This window comes from Polypterus senegalus, chromosome 6, assembly GCF_016835505.1.
Source record: "Polypterus senegalus isolate Bchr_013 chromosome 6, ASM1683550v1, whole genome shotgun sequence".
Lineage (NCBI taxonomy): Eukaryota > Metazoa > Chordata > Cladistia > Polypteriformes > Polypteridae > Polypterus > Polypterus senegalus.
Genome location: NC_053159.1, coordinates 151,408,814 through 151,429,374, shown reverse-complemented (window position 1 = coordinate 151,429,374; position 20,561 = coordinate 151,408,814). Strand labels below are relative to the sequence as shown.

Genomic DNA, 20,561 nt, shown 5'->3' with positions numbered 1-20,561 from the left:
TATTGTATTATGTGGCTTCATTTATCATTAATGTGTGCACTTCTAGATATACACAGTCCACTTTAGTTATAGCTTTTAAAAGAAAAAGGAGAACAATAATATTTTTAAAAATCCAACCAGAAGGAAATCCTTCGGGAAATAAAAGGAGACAATAGAAATAATCCTCTCCCAACCTCGATTTGAGCTAATGGTTCAGGAATCAACTTAACTAAGTCCCTCTCCTGTTCAACAACTCTCAGCTTTCTATACCATCAGGCCCAACCTCTAAGCACTGTCTGTTGTCTTCCTTGACTTTCGAACATTTTCCCTAAGTTCACCAGATCTCACGCTAACTGTCAGTTCTCAACTTTACTGCAACTTGGATGTTGGTTTATGCACTCCTCTCTTCATTGTTCTGTCTTCTATATACTGTATTTAGAAGTTGTGATCAGGATCTGTAGGACACAAGATCATAACCAACCTGCAGAGAGGTTACTCAAAGACACCCCCCTCTCCCATGTCTTGCTGAACATTAAGTGTTGTTCTGAGAAACCATGATCATTCTCAGCCGACTCAAGTTTGTTTTCTACAATTACTCCCCACGTCTCTCCCATGGACACGTGTGTGTGGAACCTCCATCTACACTATCTAGTAGATTGTTCACACACCCTGGGCCCCTTTCACTAACTGCTGGCAATCAACTTAACAAGGCCCCCAAACCAGCCCTGGGGAGCTAATGTGTGCCTGTGACAATGCTGGTCTTGCTCCATGCTCCTATCTCTCCTCTGGGAGCCTTTTGTACTCGACACTGTTGGTAATGTAATCGGATGAGCTGGACAATAAGGACACCAAACGAAGCAAGGGGAAGGTGCAAAGTGCAAAATGTGCTTTTATTAAAAACTTGCAAAATACCCGCGCTTCGCAGCAGAGAAGTAGTGTGTTAAAGAAGTTATGTAAAAGAAAAGGAAACATTTTAAAAATAACGTAACATGATTGTTAATGTAATTGTTTTGTCACTGTTATGAGTATTGCTGTCATCAAGGATTTGATTATCATTATTTCTTTCAATCAGGTTTGTATTTAGAGGACGTGTTGTGTTTAAGTTACATTCCATGTTTCTCAACCGTTGTAAAGATAACAGCTTTCATTCATTGAAGTGTTCATTACCCAAATCGGTACTCGAGAATCTAAGATGTTTAACAGGCATTCCCGGTATTAAGTTGTGGATTTGCCTGCGAATATTTAGCGACAGCGTGTCTCTGAACTTGTGGAATTGCCAGTGAGTATTTAGCGGCAGCATCTCTATGAACTTGTGGATTTGCCTGTGAGTATTTAGCGACAGCATCTTTATGAACTTGTGGATTTGCCTGCGAGTATTTAGCAACAGCGTGTCTATTAACTTGTGGATTTTTCTGCGAGTATTTGGCGGCAGCGTCACAAAGTTGTTTCCGTCTAGCTGCATCAGAAAATGTACCACGACATCTGACACTCCTCATTTTTACTGTTTTCTCACAGCTTGGATTGCTGCTGTCATAATCGGTTTGAGTTTCGGTAAGTGATAGTTCTTTAATCGATGGTGATCACCTCAATAGACATGTTAATGGGGGTACGGTTGGAACGGTAAAAGAACCTGAACAGTAAACTAAGTCTAAAATACCTACACGATAACTATAATCGTAATAAACGAACAATAAAACAGCGGAGAAGCCGTGGATTGAACAAAAAAGGCTGCAGTTATCAGCAGGGAGACATGAATACCGCGGTGAAGCAAGGAAGGGAATGAAGAGACCGGAGTTATGGACGGCCTTATATGGGAAGGCAGCCAATTAAGTGGGAGGCGTGGGGATCGGGGACGTAACGCCGCCTCACACAGCAACCAAGGTGCAGGCTATGGACGTATATATGTATGTAAGTAGGATTCAGTTATGACCGTTACGCATAGAATTTCGAAATGAAACCTGCTTAACTTTTGTAAGTAACCTGTAAGGAATGAGCCTGCCAAATTTCAGCCTTTTACCTACATGGGAAGTTGGAGAATTAGTGATGAGTGAGTCAGTGTGTCAGTGAGTCGTGAGCCTGCCAAATTTCAGCCTTCTACCTACGTGGGAAGTTGGAGATTTAGTGATGAGTGAATCAGTGAGTCAGAGTGGGCTTTGCCTTTTATTAGTATAGATGAACAAAACAAAATCAAAACAGTGTCCAAATAAAGCGCAGTGCAATCAGTAATGGCTGGAATCCATCCATCCATCATCCAACCCGCTATATCCTAACTACAGGGTCACAGGGGTCTGCTGGAGGCAATCCCAACCAACACAGGGCGCAAGGCAGGAAGCAAACCTTGGGCAGGGCGCCAGCCCACCGCAGGGCAATAATGGCTGGAAGCAGTCCTCTAAAATCCCGGTGCCTTCTTTAGCTGGCGACTACCGTTTCTCCCATTCAGGCCCTGTACCAGCGGAGTCGCCCTACCTGCAGCTGATCTTCCCCTTCTGGTCTGGAAGCGTTTTGATCCCTGGCTCCGTACGGCTCCACCAGACTGAGACTTGGGTTCCCCAGCGACCAGGGTGCTCACAATGGGGCTTCCACCTCCCAAGCTTCCAACTCCCGCTGCCTTCCGCAGCTTTATGCAGCAAGCCATCCTGAATCATGGACTAACCCAATCCATCTTCCCCCAGGTGCTGGCCAATCACCATGCTAGGGCTCGCTTCCTAGCTGCCACTCATTATTACAGTGAGCCTGCTCTAACGGCTGGCTGGCTGGCTGGCTCGCTCACTCATTCGCTCACTCACTCACACATGCACCAGCTCCTTTGTCTCCTGCCTTCTTATCCCTTAACCTCCATTATTTTCTTTTTTCTTTTCTTTTCTTCTCTTTTCTTTTCCCACCTCCGCACTCATGCTTCTCCTATTTATAATGGGGATGTAGCACAAGTACGACAATTATCAGTTTTCAGTATCCATCACGGACATGGGTGATCCCACACCTGTGCACTTCAGTGTGGAAACGCCCAAGCCCGTATCGCACCCGGGAACCACTCTGGCCACACTACCACACCCCCTTTTTAATCTGCAAGTGCGGTGATTATTTATTCAAAAGCTGGCCTTTCCTTTTAAGCCACGAACCCGCTATACCACAGTTACCCTATGCTACTCATGGCACAACACCCTGTAATCAAGTACTTGCAAGTACACTTAATTACATTCCTTGTGGTCTATAAATAGTTAAGATAACAAAATCCAAGCCAACCTTTCACAGTACAATGACACATCTTGTCACACTTCTATTGTATCTCTTTCATGTGGAATAGGCTCTGGTTTCCTGTAATGAAAAAAAAAGAAAGTTCAGAATTATGTGGATTATTATTGACATTGACTTTAGGTGCAAATAGATGAAATACAAGACAATACCAACTCAAGACAACACAATTTAACCCACCATTAACCTGACACTGTGCAAACAACTATACAAATACAAGTTTCTTTAACAGAAACATTTATAAACTTCAATAGTAATAAATAATAAATAGAAAAACTATACAAAATAATGTAGATATCAAATAGTATAAGTTGAGCAAGTGTAAAGTATTTACAAATAGACAATCAGCACAGTTACCAGTGTCACAAAGTGATACAAAGGTTTGGGGAAGCCACCCGTATAATTGGTTTCCTGGCTGCAAAGTTGCTTAAATGGATACAGCACTGAGGGAATAGGGAAAAGGTGGAGGCTTTTAAAGGGGAAGACAGGAAGTGAAGTCAAAGGGGTTGAGTTCATGAAGGTCTTCAGCCATTGGTTCAAGCCCGGACATGACATCACAGGGGTCGTAGCCGTCAAGGTCTCTTTCCATAGGCTCGGTCCCGGAAGTGACGTCAAGAGGACCAGGTGGAATCTCTCCTGAATGGTATGCAGGCAAGGGAGAAAAAGAGTCGGTGCACTCTGCCACATCCCGTTATGTCTCGGAACTGCCCTTACTCAAGCCCTTTAGCTGCCTCCCATGCGCACATGTGTGTCACCAGTTATACAGTATGTTGCAAAAACAGTTAGAAGTAACCCTGTATAAGTTTACAAGTTCTATTCAAAACTATTATGACTGTAGGTAGTGATTCGAGCTGCGGCCTCTGTGCTCCAGAATCCAGTGAGTGAAGCCTGCAGTAGGCACTCACTGTATGGCATTTGTATGTTCAAGTCATTCGGTGTGGGGTTTTCTCTGGATGATCTGATTTCTCCCACATCCCAAATATGTGTAGGTTAAATTAACTGGGGACTGGTCTAACATGAGTGTGTGATGGTGCCATGTGAAGGAGTGGCATTCCATCCTGGGTTAGGTCCTGACTTGCACTCCGTGCTACTCGAAAAAGCTGCAACCATTCATTATTTTGATTTAGATTACGGTTGTAAGAAAACGTTTGTGAATCTTTTGAAAGTATCCGTTTCTGCATTAATTACTTGTAAAAATGTGATCTGATCTTCAACCGAGTCACAGTAATATACAAACACAATGTGTTTACATAAAATGTACTTCTTCTTGTCAATATTAAATGCTAAATTTAAAACATTCACATATGTAGGTTGGAAAAAGAAACCCTTGATTGTAGTAACTGGCAGAACCATTTTCAGCAGCAATGACCTTCTGTGAACATTTCCTGCAGCAGCTTATCAGACTTGCACAACAGTCTGGAGGGATTTTAGACCATTGCTTCTTACAAAGCTATTTCAGTTCATTGATATTTCTGGGATTCCTTGTGAGAACAGCTCTCTTCAGGTCATGCTACAGCATCTCAATTGAGCTGAGATCTGTACTCTGAGTTGGCTCTGAGATCAGTTTAAGCCATTCTGTTGTTGATTTACTTGTTTTGCTCAGGTCATTGTGTTCTTGCATCATGCAGCATCTATTAAACTTCAGACTGCTATTCTGACATTGTCCTGTAGCATTTCATAATACTGTTCTGAATTCATTTTTTCACCGTATTATAGGAAGATGCTCCTCATGCCACCCTTTATGTTTGAGATGAAATTGTGGTTTTAGTATACAGTACCTATTTATTTCAAACATACCATTGTACATTTCTGCCAAAGAGTTCTTCCTATTATCCATTCATAGAACATTGTCTCAGAAGTGTTGTGAAGTATCCAAATAGTATTTTTCAAAATAAAAATGTGTAGTAATATTTCTTTAGGAGAAGAGTGGCGTTCTTCCATGAACAACATTCTTATGGACATACCGAGGTGTGGCAGAAAAGTAATGAGACTGATTTTTTATTTACCAAAGTTTTTATTTTTTTCAAACATCAATGTTATCCCCTTCAAAGTAGTTCCCTTGGGCAGCTACACACCGATGGAGACGTTGTTCCCACTGTTGGTAGCAGCGCTGGAAGTCTTCAACCGGTATGGTCTTCAGCATGTCCGTTACACTCTTTGTTTTCAAAAATCCCGAAATGACGCCCTTTGAGGACATTTTTCAGTTTAGGAAAAAGGAAAAAGTCACACGGACTGAGGTCAGGTGAATAAGAGGGCTGGGGAACCACAGGAAGGCCTTTTGAGGTCAAAAATTCTGTTATGAAGAGGGTAGTTTTTCGGAACCATTTTGGCACAGACCTTTCGCATGTGCAAATGTTCAGTCAAAATTTGATGAACGGTAAATCTGTTCAAATTTAATTGTTCACTCAACATTCTTAATGTTAAACGACGGTCTGATCTCACAAGAGTGTTCACACGTTCGATGTTTTCATTGGTTTTCGAAGTTGAAGTCCTCCCTGAACTGTGTTCATCTTCAACGTGTTTTCTGCCTTCCAAAAATGATTTGTGCCAGCGAAAAACTTGAGCTCGGGATAAAGAATGTTCCCCATAGGCCTGTTTTAACTTTTCAAACGTCACACTTGCCGTTTAATGGCACAATGTTGCTCCAAATTCCGCTGTTCCATTTTGCGTGACGCACAACCAAAAACACAACTTCGCTAATAGCAGTCACAAAAATCACGTAGTTAACGGAAGGAGTTGAAACTCGCACTGAGCTATGGGAGGGTACTGATACACGTGCTCTATCAAGGACAACAGTGCAGCGTTGCCAGATCGCTTGCAGTGTTGCCAGTCTCATTACTTTTCTGCCACACCTCGTATGAACAGGAAATGTGGCAAATGTGTGAGATTTCTGCAGGTCTTTAGGGTTTTCCACCACATTGTGCTTTTGCTGTGGTATTTGCAGGCTGCCCACTACTAGGAAAAGTAGTAGCAGTACTGAATTTCCTACATCTGTTGACATTTTGTCTTACTGTGGACTGATGAACACACAGGTCTTCTCAAGGGCCTTAGGAACTTTTTCCTCCTTCATAATTCTTTTGAAGGGAGGATGAGGATGGTTCATGAGAGCAGATATTTCTTGAGAACAGTAAAATTACTGTTTACCAAATTTTGTGTACTTCTTTTATAGACAGGCCACCTCCAACCCACACCTCTAATCTCAACTCATTGACTGTAACATGTACACTATGCAGCATTCCCATATGGGAAGTCCGTCACTGTTAGTGATGAGCAAACCCTACAGAATTCAAGTCACCTCGAGTTTGGCAAAATCACCGTAAGGTTCAGGAACTTCATCAAACTCAGTGAAATGCCTTATAGACCTAAAGCATAAATTCAGTAAGAAGCGCCTCCCAAAAATTGCTTGGCAGGTGCTCACCATTCTGAAACTGAAAAGAACATTTTTCTTTCCCCTGATATTTTTGCTTGTTCACTGCTGTTGCTAACAAATAAGCACAACACTAAAACATGGTTTCTTTACTCCTTCCTATTTACATCAAGTACACAGCACTTTGGGTAATACTATTAAAGAAGCAGGGTCTCGTAATACACACAGTTCACATACAAATCTATAAAAAAAAAACAAGCTTTACGACACAAATACACTGGCACATTTCCAGTTTGTTTCTTCTAGTTCTCCTCTAATTTTTAGCAGACTACCAGGATCAGCATTATATACTCATCATGGTCTGTCCCATCCAGCATTGTCTGCTACAGCTATCTGATGTCACGCTGGCCTCACAAAGCATCATGGGGCACTGGGAAAAAAGCTTGTCTAAGCTTGCCACACAGACCTTCCATAGAAACGTTCAGTAAATCAGGTGACTGGCGTACACAGGATATTCGTTACAAAAAGCAGTTTTGGCAGATTACATTGATCAACATGAGGCACTGTAGATCACAGGGCTCTATGCCATTTCTCTAGGCATTGTTTCACTAAATGTGGAAATATCTAACAGAGGTGAAAACTTTCACTTTGCTTTCATGTTCTATTATAATTCTAACTTAAAGGTAAGGTAGTTATTTCAGATAGGGAAGACAGAAGTTTCGAGGTAAAAATGATAGATGTTTCAAAGTAAGTATAGCTGCATTTTCTCAATATTACAAAAGTTCATGAGCTCTAGCATGGAAAATGGGATTCTAGCAAAAACTTGATGTATTAAAATGATTCCACATAAAGACAAAATGTCTTTATTTTAAAAACTTAGTAAGTTTGTCTTGCCTTTTCTTTATGTGATCTTTAAGATACCTAATCACATTCTCTGGCTTTGAGTCCGTACTCAGATCACTCCCTGGTAACTTCACTTGAGCTATGCTTGGACATAGACATCTTCACAACAGTGTGAGTCTCTAACAGTGCATTTCCAGACAAACCGCTTAGTCACAATCGAGATGCTCCAGCAACACAGACGGCTTCCTTTCTGCCAGGCCTCCTTAACTCTGGCAAAAGCTCAAGTGATCATCCAAGATGCCTTATTTTATCACAGTCTCTTAAATTTTCTCATGTTCAGGTATGGTGACCTTGCTTTCATTTCAGTCAGTTCTTTTTCTTTCATTGACGAGTTCTGGAGCACAAGAGTCCTCCGTCCTCAGATGGTAATTTCCAGTTTCAGTTCAATGTCTTCAGATGGCAAGATTTCCAGCAAAAAATTGTAGCTGTGTTTTTCCAAAATTACCAAAGTTCAGCAGCTCTAGTTTGCAAATGGTATTCAGCAAAGGCTTGACGCATTGAAATGATTCCACAAGCAAAATATCTTTGTTTTAAAAATTTTTGTAAAAATTCAAAGTAAAACAGTTCACACAAAAATAGAGAAACGTTTTGTATTGCAAGAAAAGAAAAGTTCTATTTAAGGCTTACATCTTGTTTGTTTCTTTATGTTCTCTCATATAGGAAATGGCCAGAAAACTGTATGGCTGTGCCATTTTCATGCTGTAAATGGGTCTTTCAGTCCCTGCTAGCACTGGGACCTGTTCTAAAAAATGACACATTGCATGTTAGTTATAGCAAGAAAGTTCTATCTCTTATTAACTTACAGGATGTAAAAGGCTATACCATTATCTATGGCAATGAAAGAAAATGATATTCTATTCAAACTAAGCAAACACTAATATGAGTTTAAATTAAAGCTTTTACTTTCTAAGGTTGGCTCTTACAGTGAGAAAGACAAAACTTTCAAGGTAAGGTAGTTATACTCATTTATCATGGTGCCAGAGAGTGGTGATGTGTTGCATATTGATTAACACATTAAAGGAAGGGTTTCGCTGTTGTGTTGACTGCACAGAGCAGACAGAAGATGGATCATAAAAAATAACTAGCCAAGGTCAATACAGCTAACACAAAATTTAGTAGTACAGCCTAGGGCATGTCATGTCATTTTCTAACCCGCTTAATCCAGACCAGGGTCACAAGAAAACACACACCAAACATACACAAGGGCCAATTTGGCATCACTGGAGCACCTGGGGGATACTCACACAGATATAAGGAGAACATGCAAACTCCATGCAGGGAGGATCCAGAACAGAACCCTGGTCTCATCACTGCAAGACAGCAGCGCTTTCACCATACCACTGTGCTGCACAGCCTAAGACATGAAACAATAAATTTAAGTAGAGAATCTCAGAAAAAATGTCAGAAACCAAAAATTATGAATAGAGCTAAAGCCAAACCATTAGGCGTATATCTTAGTAAACACCATGTGTTTCTATGCTTTGAGTTGTCATGCAGATAATGTCACTCTGCATGACTTCCCATAAATACATACCTAACTCAAGACTGCAGCACCTATAACAAAAATAAGAGGGCGTTGTGAAAGAAAGTTGTTACATCTAAACACCATTAAAAATTGGTCAAATACAAAAACCAGAACCAGAAATCTTGACTTCTAAACCCCCAAAATGAAGTTTCAATTATTTAATTTAATTAGGCCAAGGAGGAATTGTAAAGATGTCTGTACAATTAGTAGTCTTGTACATGTGGCAATAGTGACCCTATTGGCCCCTTTAAATACCTGAACACACTGGGCTTCTTCAGAGGTCATTAGAAGCCATTAGCCCAAAAGATGTGTTTTTTGTTTTAAGCAAATTCAGTTTTTATATTATTGTGACTTAGCTGACAATCAGAGCACAGTGTTATGAGTAATTAATGCAGAAATCCAGGTAATTCCAAAGGGATCACAAACATTTTCTTGCAAGTGTAAGAGAATGCAAGGATGGGTGGAAAATATCATAAATTTGTTATTCTCCCAAAGCAACGCTGGCAATTGATGTGTTTTGTATAATGCATTATGTTATTTCATTATTTACTGCTCTGCTATTATGAGTTAACTGCTTGCATAAGAGGTCTATTCATAGTGTGTTCTGGCAGTTACTTCTGGTTCATGAGGCGGCTTTTATAAACTCATACCTGCCAAAACTAAAATGCACACATTTTGCAATTTTCCAGCATATTTAACTTATATGCTTTTTCACTAAAACAGTCACATTTTTTTATAATAAGTAATAATTCCTTCATTTACTATTTCATACAAAGATAATGTGGAACATATGGGATGCATGGGGCACAGTGACTGCTGCTGCTGCCTCCAGCAGAGTACATTCAAATGCCAGCCTGCTTACTGTCTTTTTGGAATTCACATGTTCTTCTTGTGTCTTCCTGTTTGATTGTCCAGATACTCTGCTTTTATCTTGTTTCCTACAGTCTATTTGATCTTAAAGTGGCCAAGTATTAATGCAATCAAAATGTTCATTTGTTTTGGTCTTGACCCACGTTTTGCCAAGGTAGACACTGGTTGTCAGCAGACTTGAAGTTAGTAGAATGATGGCGAATGGTGTAAATGAATGTGAATGTGTTTTTGCAATGAACTGGTGTCTCTCCTGGGATTGATTTCTGCCACAGGCACTGATTCAACATTAGTATTAAACTGTGTTTTCAGCAAGTGCATGGATAAGACATATCTCCCTTCCACTCCCCAGCAGGATTAGTGTATAGGGGATACATTTACCTTTTTCTCTGACAGATTTCAGGTGATAGGTCAAAGCCTGAAAGACTTTTCAAGCTGAACAGGAGTGTAGTGTATAATGGAAAAGCTGAAACAGGATACACAAAGACCTTTTATAGTTAGATTGTGGAACTTTTGATTCTCATGAAAAAATAACCTTGGGTTTGTGATAATGATTCAACAACATTTCTCAGTGTTTTGAGAAAATAGAAAGTGTCATGGCTCTCTACTAACAGAGATGAAATCAAGTAAGCCAGTTGTTTTGTGAGTGTGAGAAATTGAGTGGGGGTCTGGGGTGTCAGTGGCTGCCTTTTTCTACACACTTTTCTGTTGTTCCCCAGCTGCTTCTTGAAAATGGACACTTTTATTTCAGTTGCTGCTTTTCTTACACTTTCGTAAACAGCTCAGTTCAGTTGCTGTTTGGAGAAAAAAATAAATACTTGCAAGATGTCTTTCTTTGTCTTTGCTGCTTTTTAAAAACTGATATGGAAACTCTGTCATAGCTGCTGGACACTTGGAAAAGAGCACTCTCTCTCGAGTAAGAAATCTTTTTCTTTTCATTTTTTTGATAAAGGATATACAACTAAAGAAAAGAAGCCATCTGGGAATTGTTGTCTGGGACTGCATGAAGACTTGACCTGTCCAGGTTGTATGATTGTTTGTATTGCTTTTATTATTTTCTATTGGTTTTGATATATATAAACAAAATCTTTAGGTGAAATTTTAAATTGATCATTACTTTCTAATTGTTATGAATGTAGCCAAGAAGCTAAACTGTTCATTCCCTATCTAGATGCAGTCCATTAAAGGCATGAAAGGATACTGTTGTGAAGCACTCTTTTGGTGGTAGAGGTGGGTTGAAGTAAAGGTTTGGAAGGAAAGACAAGCCCAGCCAGCAAGCAGCCCATACAATGGGTCTCTAGAATTGAATATATAGGGTATGATATGGACATTGAGACAGATATGAGGTTACAGGTAGAAGATGTATGGCTGGTTTGGGGATTTCTTCAAACCCCCCACTAAGAAAAACACCTTAAGCCTTTATCATGTTACACAACCTTTACAGTGACTTTCATTTATATAATAGCCAGTCAGAAGCAGTTGGCAGCATGCTCCAGTGAAGCCAATCTCCTAATCTGACATACTGTACCCAACGACTGACTCTAACTAGTCTGTAACTTGCTACAATAAAATCAAACAGGTTTGATTTTGTCCTTACTTGGATGGATGGGTTGTGTGTGCAGGGGAGTTGACTTCATCTGGAAGTACAGGGTGAGGCAGAAAGGACGGACGTCTTTGAAATGGCTAGAACTCACCACTAGGTGGAGTGACAGATATGCAGTAGGTGGCGTTAGGTTCGCGAAGTCTTAGCAGTTTTTAATTGTCTTTTTAGTTGAAGCCATGGAGCCGCGTTTTTGCGTACGACTGTTTTGTCAAGGACAACCAATCTATTACCGCAGTTCAGCGTGAGTATCGTTGCCATTTCAAAATCCACAGAAATAAAGCCGTTTGCGCTCGTAACACTATCCTACGTTGGGTTAAAGCACTTCGTACATGAGGTATACTAATGAACAAAAGACCACCGGGGGCTACACAAACAGCATGTACCCCTGAAAATGTGAAAAGCATATGACTAGCCCTGCTGCACAGTCCAAGTCGATCTGCTCAGAAGGATTCTTCTGAACTTGGCCACAGTAATCGTTTGGTAAGGCGTATTTTGCATTTAGACCTGCAATCCCATCCCTACAAATTGTTAAATGCTATTTCAATATGAACTCAAATCTTTCAATAAATTTCTTTGTAAGAAAAAATTAACAATTTTGTGATTTTGTAAAAAATGTTCGTCCTTTCTGCCTCACCCTGTACAATGTATAGAATGTACTGTAAGAGCAAATCTTAAGAAAGTAAAGTTTAAGATAAACTTATTTAAGTGTTTGCCTACTTTCAATAATAGAGTATCAGTTTTTGTATAGCCTTTTAAACCGCTGTACGTTAACATGAGACGGAACTTTCATAACTATATCTGTAGAACAGAGTGTTAATTAAGCCAGTTAGGAAATAGTCTTGCTGCTAGCATGGACTGTTAGATATGTTTGCAAATAGGAGATGGCACTCAGTTTTCTGACTGTGCTTGGAGTGCTTAACATGCTTAACGTAAATGAAGTACGACTATGTTGCCAAACTTAGAGAATGAAACAAGATATACAAGGGACGTTCAAAAAGTTTCCACACATATATTTTCATTAGAAATGGTGAAGGTGGGAGGAGTAGTAATTGGGAGTTAAAAAGCTGGTACAATGCTGGGAAAATTCTATCGCAAAGGAATTTTACTATGTAGAAAAGTGATGTCATTTTTTTTTTAATTCTCAATAAATAGAGTTAAAAAAATTGTGTAAACATTTTGAATATCTCTCATATAAGTCTTAAACAGGACTTTTCTTAAACAAGAACTATTCTTTTCTTTAATATCAATTTTTTCTCTATTTCTGTGTGAACTATTCTGCTTTGAAATTTTGCTTAAACTTTAAAAACAAAGATATTTGGTCTGTGGAATTATTTGAACCTGTGTCATGCTATTGCCTGAATCATCCTATAAGTAAACTAAAAGCTGGAGAACTTTGGCAATTTTGTGATAAATGCAGCTACATGTAGTAACAAGAAATAAGAAACACGAGTGTTTAGAACCTCACAAATAGAAGAGAAGCTCGTCTGTCTGTGTCATATTTGACATACCATAACAGAATGGAAAAAAGAAAGGGCTGAGATTGCTGCTGAAATGACCGCAGCTGTTAACCCTTTGAACAGTGCTAGCTCTGTCAGGCAGCACGCTATTGGGTGTCAGATAAACAGGCAAGCACCTGGTTGGTAAATGTGACATGAGCTGTGAGTTTCAGTCGTGTAATCTGTCATGGCGCAGCAACAAGATCAGAGTCTGCTGTTGGGAAATCTGACTTGCCCCATGACTTAAGAGGTTAGTTGGTGCCTTTTCATGCTAGGTGCATGTCAGAGGTCATCTGATAACACAATAAAACAATGAAGTGTGAACATTTCTTAGCAGAAATGTTAGAAGATGAAAACAATTTGTGAGATTTATTAAAAAAAACACAAACGTAAAAGATCAATTAAAAAAAGACATTTTTTACTTAGATACACCTGTAAAATGCACTCCCAGGGATGACTTTTTTAATTCAAATAATCCTGGCCAAATCATCTTACAAGGAAAGCTGTTTCATTGTTTCCCCTAGAAACCATTACCTTCTTCCAGTCAATCAGTTAATTAATCGATCAATCAATCTTTATTTTACACTCGATCATTCATGGAGTACACCATCATAAGGTGTTTTGCATACCAAAGTAGGACATCTATCAAAATAAACAGCAAATTCTAGACTTCAAAATTGCATGTTGCATTCATTAAATGAACCTGCGGAAATAACACAAGAATGGCAGAGTAGAACAGATTGACAGCCAAGGAGATGTGTAGCAGAATTATGCTGCATTCTTAAAATTGATTTGTTATTCAGTCCACACAAAATACAAATAAAAAAGTGCTCTAATTTTTTCATTAAAATGAAAATCAAAGTAAACATTTTAAGTGTATACAATTTTTTTCTGTAATACTTTTTGACAGCAAAAGTGCCATTTCTAGCAGGCATGGTTACATTTATTTTTATTTTATATTGTTAATGTGGTGAAAGGTCAACATTACATCTCAACTCAGCTCATTCAGGTGGCATTATTATCTTCACATTATCTTACCTCAGACAGAACACACTGACATCTACAATTTCAGGGATGCTGTTTAAAGTGTGAGTTGCTTGAAATTTCTTGGAGTGGCCATAATCGATGTACTGAAGTAGGTACAAAATGTTTTGGCTTTTGTCAGAAAGGCTCACCAGTGCCTCTATTTCTTGAGACATCTGACAGCAGCTTGCATTTCTCCATCTATTCTCACAAAACATCTACAGGTGCACAACGGAGTCCATCCTTACTGGCTGAATCACATCCTGATACAGCACCTACTCGTCTCAAAATCATAAAGCATTTGGGTGATGGAGGTAGCTCAGAATATTACTGACACCTAGCCACCTTCTAGTCAGGACATAACAACACTCGCTGCTTTATAAAGGCAAACAGAACTATTTAAGACCTCCACCAATCTAATGTTCTCATTCCTACCAACTGGTAAGTGGTATATGTCTGGCAAAAATGGCACCAGAGTGTCTGGTACAAGTGGTTGGCACTCGCATCAGTAGAATCAGGGACAGTTTCTACCCACACATCGAAAGGCTGCTTGAACAGTTAATCATATAAACAAATATTATACATATGTCAATTGCTATGTATGCTATTTATTGTATTTTTGTCAATTCTTCTGATGAGACGTCCAAGTTATTTGTTGCATTACACCACGTACACATGACAACAAACTTGATTTGACTTCAAAAGATGTTCACATGAAATTTTCCATTGCGAAACTTATATTTCCAGTCTGTCCACTACCACCTGAATGCAGCATTAGGATTTGTTAAGTTTTACTGAAGAGTGGAATAAGAATACCATTATAGTGAAGTAGTTTGTAGGAGAGGTGGCATTACATCAGGGATCGGCTCTGAGCCCTTGCAATGTTGATGGACAGGTTGACAGACGAGATTAGACAGGAGTCCCCATGGACAATGATGTTTGCTGATGACATTGTGATCTGTAGCGAGAGTAGTGAGCAGGTTGAGGAGATCCCGGAGAGGTGGAGATATGCTCTATAGAGGAGAGGAATGAAGGTTAGTAGGAACAAGACAGAATACATGTTTGTGAATGAGAGTGTCAGTAGAATGGTGAGGATGCAGAGAGTAGAGTTGGCAAAGGGTGAGGAGTTTAAATACTTGGGATCAACAGTACAGAGTAATGGGGATTGTGAAGAAGAGTGTCAGGAGTAATTTGTGACAGACGGATATCAGCAAGAGTGAAAGGGAAGGTCTACAGGATGGTAGTGAGACCAGCTACAGTGGTGTGAAAAACTATTTGCCCCATTCCTGATTTCTTATTCTTTTGCATGTTTGTTACACAAAATGTTTCTGATCATCAAACACATTTAACCATTAGTCAAATATAACACAAGTAAACACAAAATGCAGTTTTTAAATGATGGTTTTTATTATTTAGGGAGAAAAAAAATCCAAACCTACATGGCCCTGTGTGAAAAAGTAATTGCCCCCTGACCCTAATAACTGGTTGGGCCACCCTTAGCAGCAAAAACTGCAATCAAGCGTTTGTGATAACTTGCAATGAGTCTTTTACAGCGCTCGGGAGGAATTTTGGCCCACTCATCTTTGCAGAATTATATGGGTTAGAGACGGTGGCACTGACCAGAAAGCAGGAGACAGAGCTGGAGGTGGAAGAGTTAAAGATTCTAAGATTTGCATTGAGTGTTAAGAATGGACAGGATTAGAAATGAGTATATTAGAGATGCTGGGTATATTGGCAAAATGATGTTAAAGATAGAGCTGCCAGGCAAAAGGAAAAGAGGAAGACCTAAGAGGAGGTTTATGAATGTGGTGAGAGAGGACCTGCAGGTGATGGGTGTGACAGAGATGTAGAGGACAGGAAGATATGGAAAAAGATTATCCGCTGTGGCAACCCCTAATAGGAGCAGCCAAAAGAAGAAGAAGTTTGTAATAGTAGGGTGATGTGGATGAAATGACAAGTGAAGCAGAATAACACCTGTTATTGGCTAACAGAACAGATTGCAATATGTAGCTCAGGCCCCTTCTTCAGGAAAGGTGTAGTACAGAAACTGGAGTTCACTGTGTTTATATAGACACTAGGAAAGAAAACCTTTAAGTGGGTCATTTTCAATGTAAAAAATTAACAGACCTATGTAGTCTAAGATTCATTTAACAGGAGAGAAGAACAATGTATAGTTAAGATCGTTTGATAAGATAACTGTCCAACAAAGTCTTTTGAAATTTTGGATGAGCTTACATTAGGTTTTTTGTTGTCTTTGATTTTACATTCCAGAAGGCTGTATCTAGGTATGGCAGTAGCTCATCTTATTTGAGTGTCTGTGGTTTTTGGAGTATATTCTAGTCTAATTAAATCTTGTCTGAGCTCCTGCAATTGTTTATCCTGGTCTTTCGGGTCTGAGCAAATACGATTGCAACACATTGCTTGGCTGAAAATAATGGAGAAATAAAGGATGTTTTGGAAAATAATGGATGTTTTGGGCTTAAGCTATCACTTCTCAGGTATATCTGTCTGTCTGTTGGTTTGTGAAAAACAAAGTTAACAAGGGTGATGTCTTTCAGGAGAATGGTGGTGTCAAGGAAACTGACTTCTGTTTTTGAGTAATTTAGCTTCAGCTTCATGTTGTGGTGAAACTAATTGTATTCATTATGAAAATGGAGGATGTCCTTCTCACTGGTAGTCCAGATTATGAAGATGGTTTCAAGATGCACGCTGAAATAAAATCCATCTTCAATTTTGACTTAAATAAGTTTATGTAGTGAGGTGCGAACCAACAGCCCTTTCCAATCCCCATTTGTTGCAAGGAGATGTCCTGTCCAAATGAGAATAAACTGTGTATCAGACTGAATTTTATCATTTGTATAACTGACCCCAAAGGTAAATCATGTTGTTTTAGGTACATTTCACATGGCATTATACTGTTATCATAGGGGATGTTTTTGTAAAGTGCCTTAACATTCATTGTGGCCAGGTAAAGAGCCTATAGCAGTTCTTTTAGAAAATCTGTGATGTCTTGGATGTAGCTGATTGTATTGCAGATGAGGGGTTTAAAGATGTACTCAACCCATCCTGAAACATTTTCTGTAAGTGAACCAGTTCCTGAGATTTTAGGCCATCCTTGGTGAGTTTCTGTGTATATCTTAGGAAACATGTAGAAGAAACCATTTTGGGGTTCTTAGGATTTACACTGCTTACATGATCCCTGATATCAAAAGGAAAGCTACTTACTACTTTTTAGTTCCTTCTTGTGGAGTCTTCCAGTAGTTTGCAATAATTTATAGTACTGGCCAGTTGCCTTTTTGTTTTCTGTATATAGTCAAATGTGTTCATGATAACTGAGGCATCAATAAACTAAGTTAGCCAACGAAAGGTATTATTGTCCTTCACTTCTCACTGCATTCAAATAGTCTGAAATACAAGAGAAAACAAAAATCATTAAAGAAGATTTTGGAGACTTCAGTGATAAAGCTACACAAACAAAAAGAAATTTGCAGATAGTACAAACCACCAGTTTGAGTGAGCACTCGCAGCCGCTATCCCTCAGAGGTGTAGAACAGGTCTTTGGAAATGTAAGAAGGCATCCCACAGGGAATCTCAGTTGCGTGGAAGATTGGTGAAACATAAGTAATGATGACATGTAATCTGGGGTTTTGAAACTACAAGCTCTGTAATTCAGAAGGAGAGTGCTGAACATAACCTGATAACATACAGGGAGACTGTGTAGTTCAGTAAGAGAAGAGAAGATGTTGAATAAACTTTTCCTTATGGTCTGGAAAAAACCACAGAAACAATGTCACAGACTCAAAAGTTCTGTTTTACTGCGATGTTTACACTTAATGTATGTACTGTTCTAGAAATACCAATAACTGCCTGAAAGAAATATTCCACCCAAAAATAATATTTTTATATGTTATTTATCCCATTTAATTTGTAGAGATGGACAAAAAAAAATTTCTGTTCTCATGTTTTCAAGGAGAACAGTAAATAGTGATAATTGAACATGCATCCCTGAAGACCAACGCTGGACCACACCAAACTGTTTCAAAAATGTGCATGGAAGAATTTCACATTACTCATCTAGATAAAGAGCTATGTAAAGTCATCCATTACTATGCTTATAACATAAAAAAACTGCTGAGCACACAGACGAAATATGTTTGCACTGGATCTAGTTTTTAAATTGAAGATCCACCTCTCCACCTCATTCGTTGGTCCAGAGTCCTGTCTACATTTCAAAAGATCATTCCCATGTAAATACATTTTCTCTGCACACAAAGCTCTGATTTTCTGGAAGTAATCATTTAATAATGTATTAGCAAAACATAAATGTGTTTTAATTTTCTTTTTCTCAGCCATCACTATAAACCATGTATTGTAAGTAAAATATTAAAAAATATATGTCATTTTTGTGTAGAATACTCCCTAACACCCAAAACATACAAGTAGCTAGTGTACTTGAACCTGATTAGGTGAGATGTGCTCAATGTATTTGGTTCATGCTGGAACTCTGTCAGCAGCATTTTGAACTTATTGCTAACAGTTTTAAAAGAAAGTTCCAATAATCTATTGGAAAAAGAGGTGAAAAAGCAGTAACACACCATTTCTGCATAAGTTTTCTGAAAGGTTAGTTGTTTCTGAGGTCATAGCAATTGCTTATTATTACTTGTATTTACCTTATGTGTTTATCCAAGGTGACTTACAACATTCGACATACAATTGGTTACACATCTATTGTTTTTCCCAAATTGGAGCACAGACAGCTGAACTGACATGTTTATGGTCATCTGTTTGCCAGATTTGAACCTACAGCCTCAGGGTTTGAAGTTCAAAGTCTTAACTACTTTTTGTTTGGATAGCTTTAGAACTTTGGAAGATTTTATTGCAAAATATCAGTTAACATTATTTCATAGTAGCTGTCCTCTGTAGCTCCGCCCATGTAATAGTGAAACAGGACAGTGAGGAGGGCCCCGCCTGGCTCTCTACTCCTGACATCACACTTCCTCCTCACCTTGCCTCTGTCTCGAATTAGTGCAAATATATCGTTCCTGTAAGCGAACTATGATTCTTACGCGATGAGAGAAGATGCAAAATCATCCAGAATGTTCAAGCAAATTATAGAAAAAAACCTGATCTAAATTCGTTAAGTAGTTCCATCGTTCGCTAGCTAAGCAGAGGTAAGGAACGCCCCAAGGCTGCCACGTGAGTAAGGAGATTCACCGCCCCCTTCCCCATTGTCCTGCTGCATGTCTTTCAGTATTGCGCAAATAAATCGGTACCACAAGCGAACTATGATACATAGCACAATGACAGAAATCGCAAAATCAACTGGAATGCTCAAGCAAATTATAGAAAAAAAAGATCTCAATCTGTTAAGTAGTTCTCTTGTGAAAAGCAGATAGACGTACAGACAGGCAGACAGACAAACGTTGGATTTTATATAGATAGAGATTTACAGCATGGATGTAAGAGGGAGGCATTAATGATATACTAAACATAAAATACATACTGTATATTTCATTTATTTTTTGTAATAAATTTGTCTATTTATAAACCATACAAGTGATCTTTTGTTACAAATTTAATTTCTTATTTTTATTTTTATGTTAGATATATTTTGAACTCAATGCTTATCAATATAATAGTCCTCAACTACAAATCAACAGCCTCTGGTATTGTGATTAACTCTATTGTTTCTTTTCTGTGGGATCAATGGGCCTAGTGGCCTAGTGGCTACTTCTTCTCAACAGTGGTTGGGATGGCCTTCCCAAGTGCTGTGCATCCCGTTACAGTTTTCCAACAATTTTTGAATTTGTCTAATAATGTTTGAAAGTCTTAGCAAGCTATCTGACACAAATGGCAAATAAACTTTGAAGAACACTCATACAATAACAGTTTTTGTACACTACTTACACTGTACTTGCCAAAACAACAGTAGCCTCCTTAGTGTTATTTTTACCCCCAGAAAACTGAGTCAAAAACACTGAAATTGTTTCAACAGGAAAAAAATGTTATTGCATGTAACAACAAATGTAAATATCAAAATGTCTTCATAAATGCATTAGGGGGCGGCACGGTGGCGCAGTGGTAGCGCTGCTGCCTCGCAGTTAGGAGACCCAGGTTCACTTCCCGGGTCCTCCCTGCGTGGAGTTTGCATGTTCTCCCCGTGTCTGCGTGGGTTTCCTCCGGGCGCTCCGGTTTCCTCCCACAATCCAAAGACATGCAGGTTAGGAGGATTGGCGATTCTCAATTGGGCTTGGTGTGTGGGTGTGTTTGTGTGTGTCCTGCGGTGGGTTGGCACCCTGCCCAGGATTGGTTCCTGCCTTGCCTTGTGCCCTGTGTTGGCTGGGATTGGCTCCAGCAGACCCCCGTGACCCTATTCGGATTCAGCGGGTTAGAAAATGGATGGATGGATGGAAATGCATTAGGAAAGGTGTACCTAGTGGCCACTGATGTACTCATGCAGATATTAGTCACCAGTGCAGAGCCCAATGTTCCATTGGAGAAGCATATTCATTCTCACACTTTTTTACAGTATTTTTTTCTGTTGTT

At 39.2% G+C, this 20,561-nt stretch overlaps 1 protein-coding gene across 2 annotated transcripts in view; it reads left to right on the top strand.

Moving 5' to 3' along the window:
- The window catches only part of thsd7ba (thrombospondin, type I, domain containing 7Ba), a 1,045,844-nt gene that overhangs the window by 64,441 nt on the left and 960,842 nt on the right, over window positions 1–20,561 (top strand). For both annotated transcript variants that reach the window (XM_039757380.1, XM_039757379.1), the window contains exon 2: window positions 10,846–10,917. The gene's annotated coding sequence lies outside the window, so the exon portion shown is untranslated. The remainder of the gene's footprint in view (window positions 1–10,845; window positions 10,918–20,561) is intronic.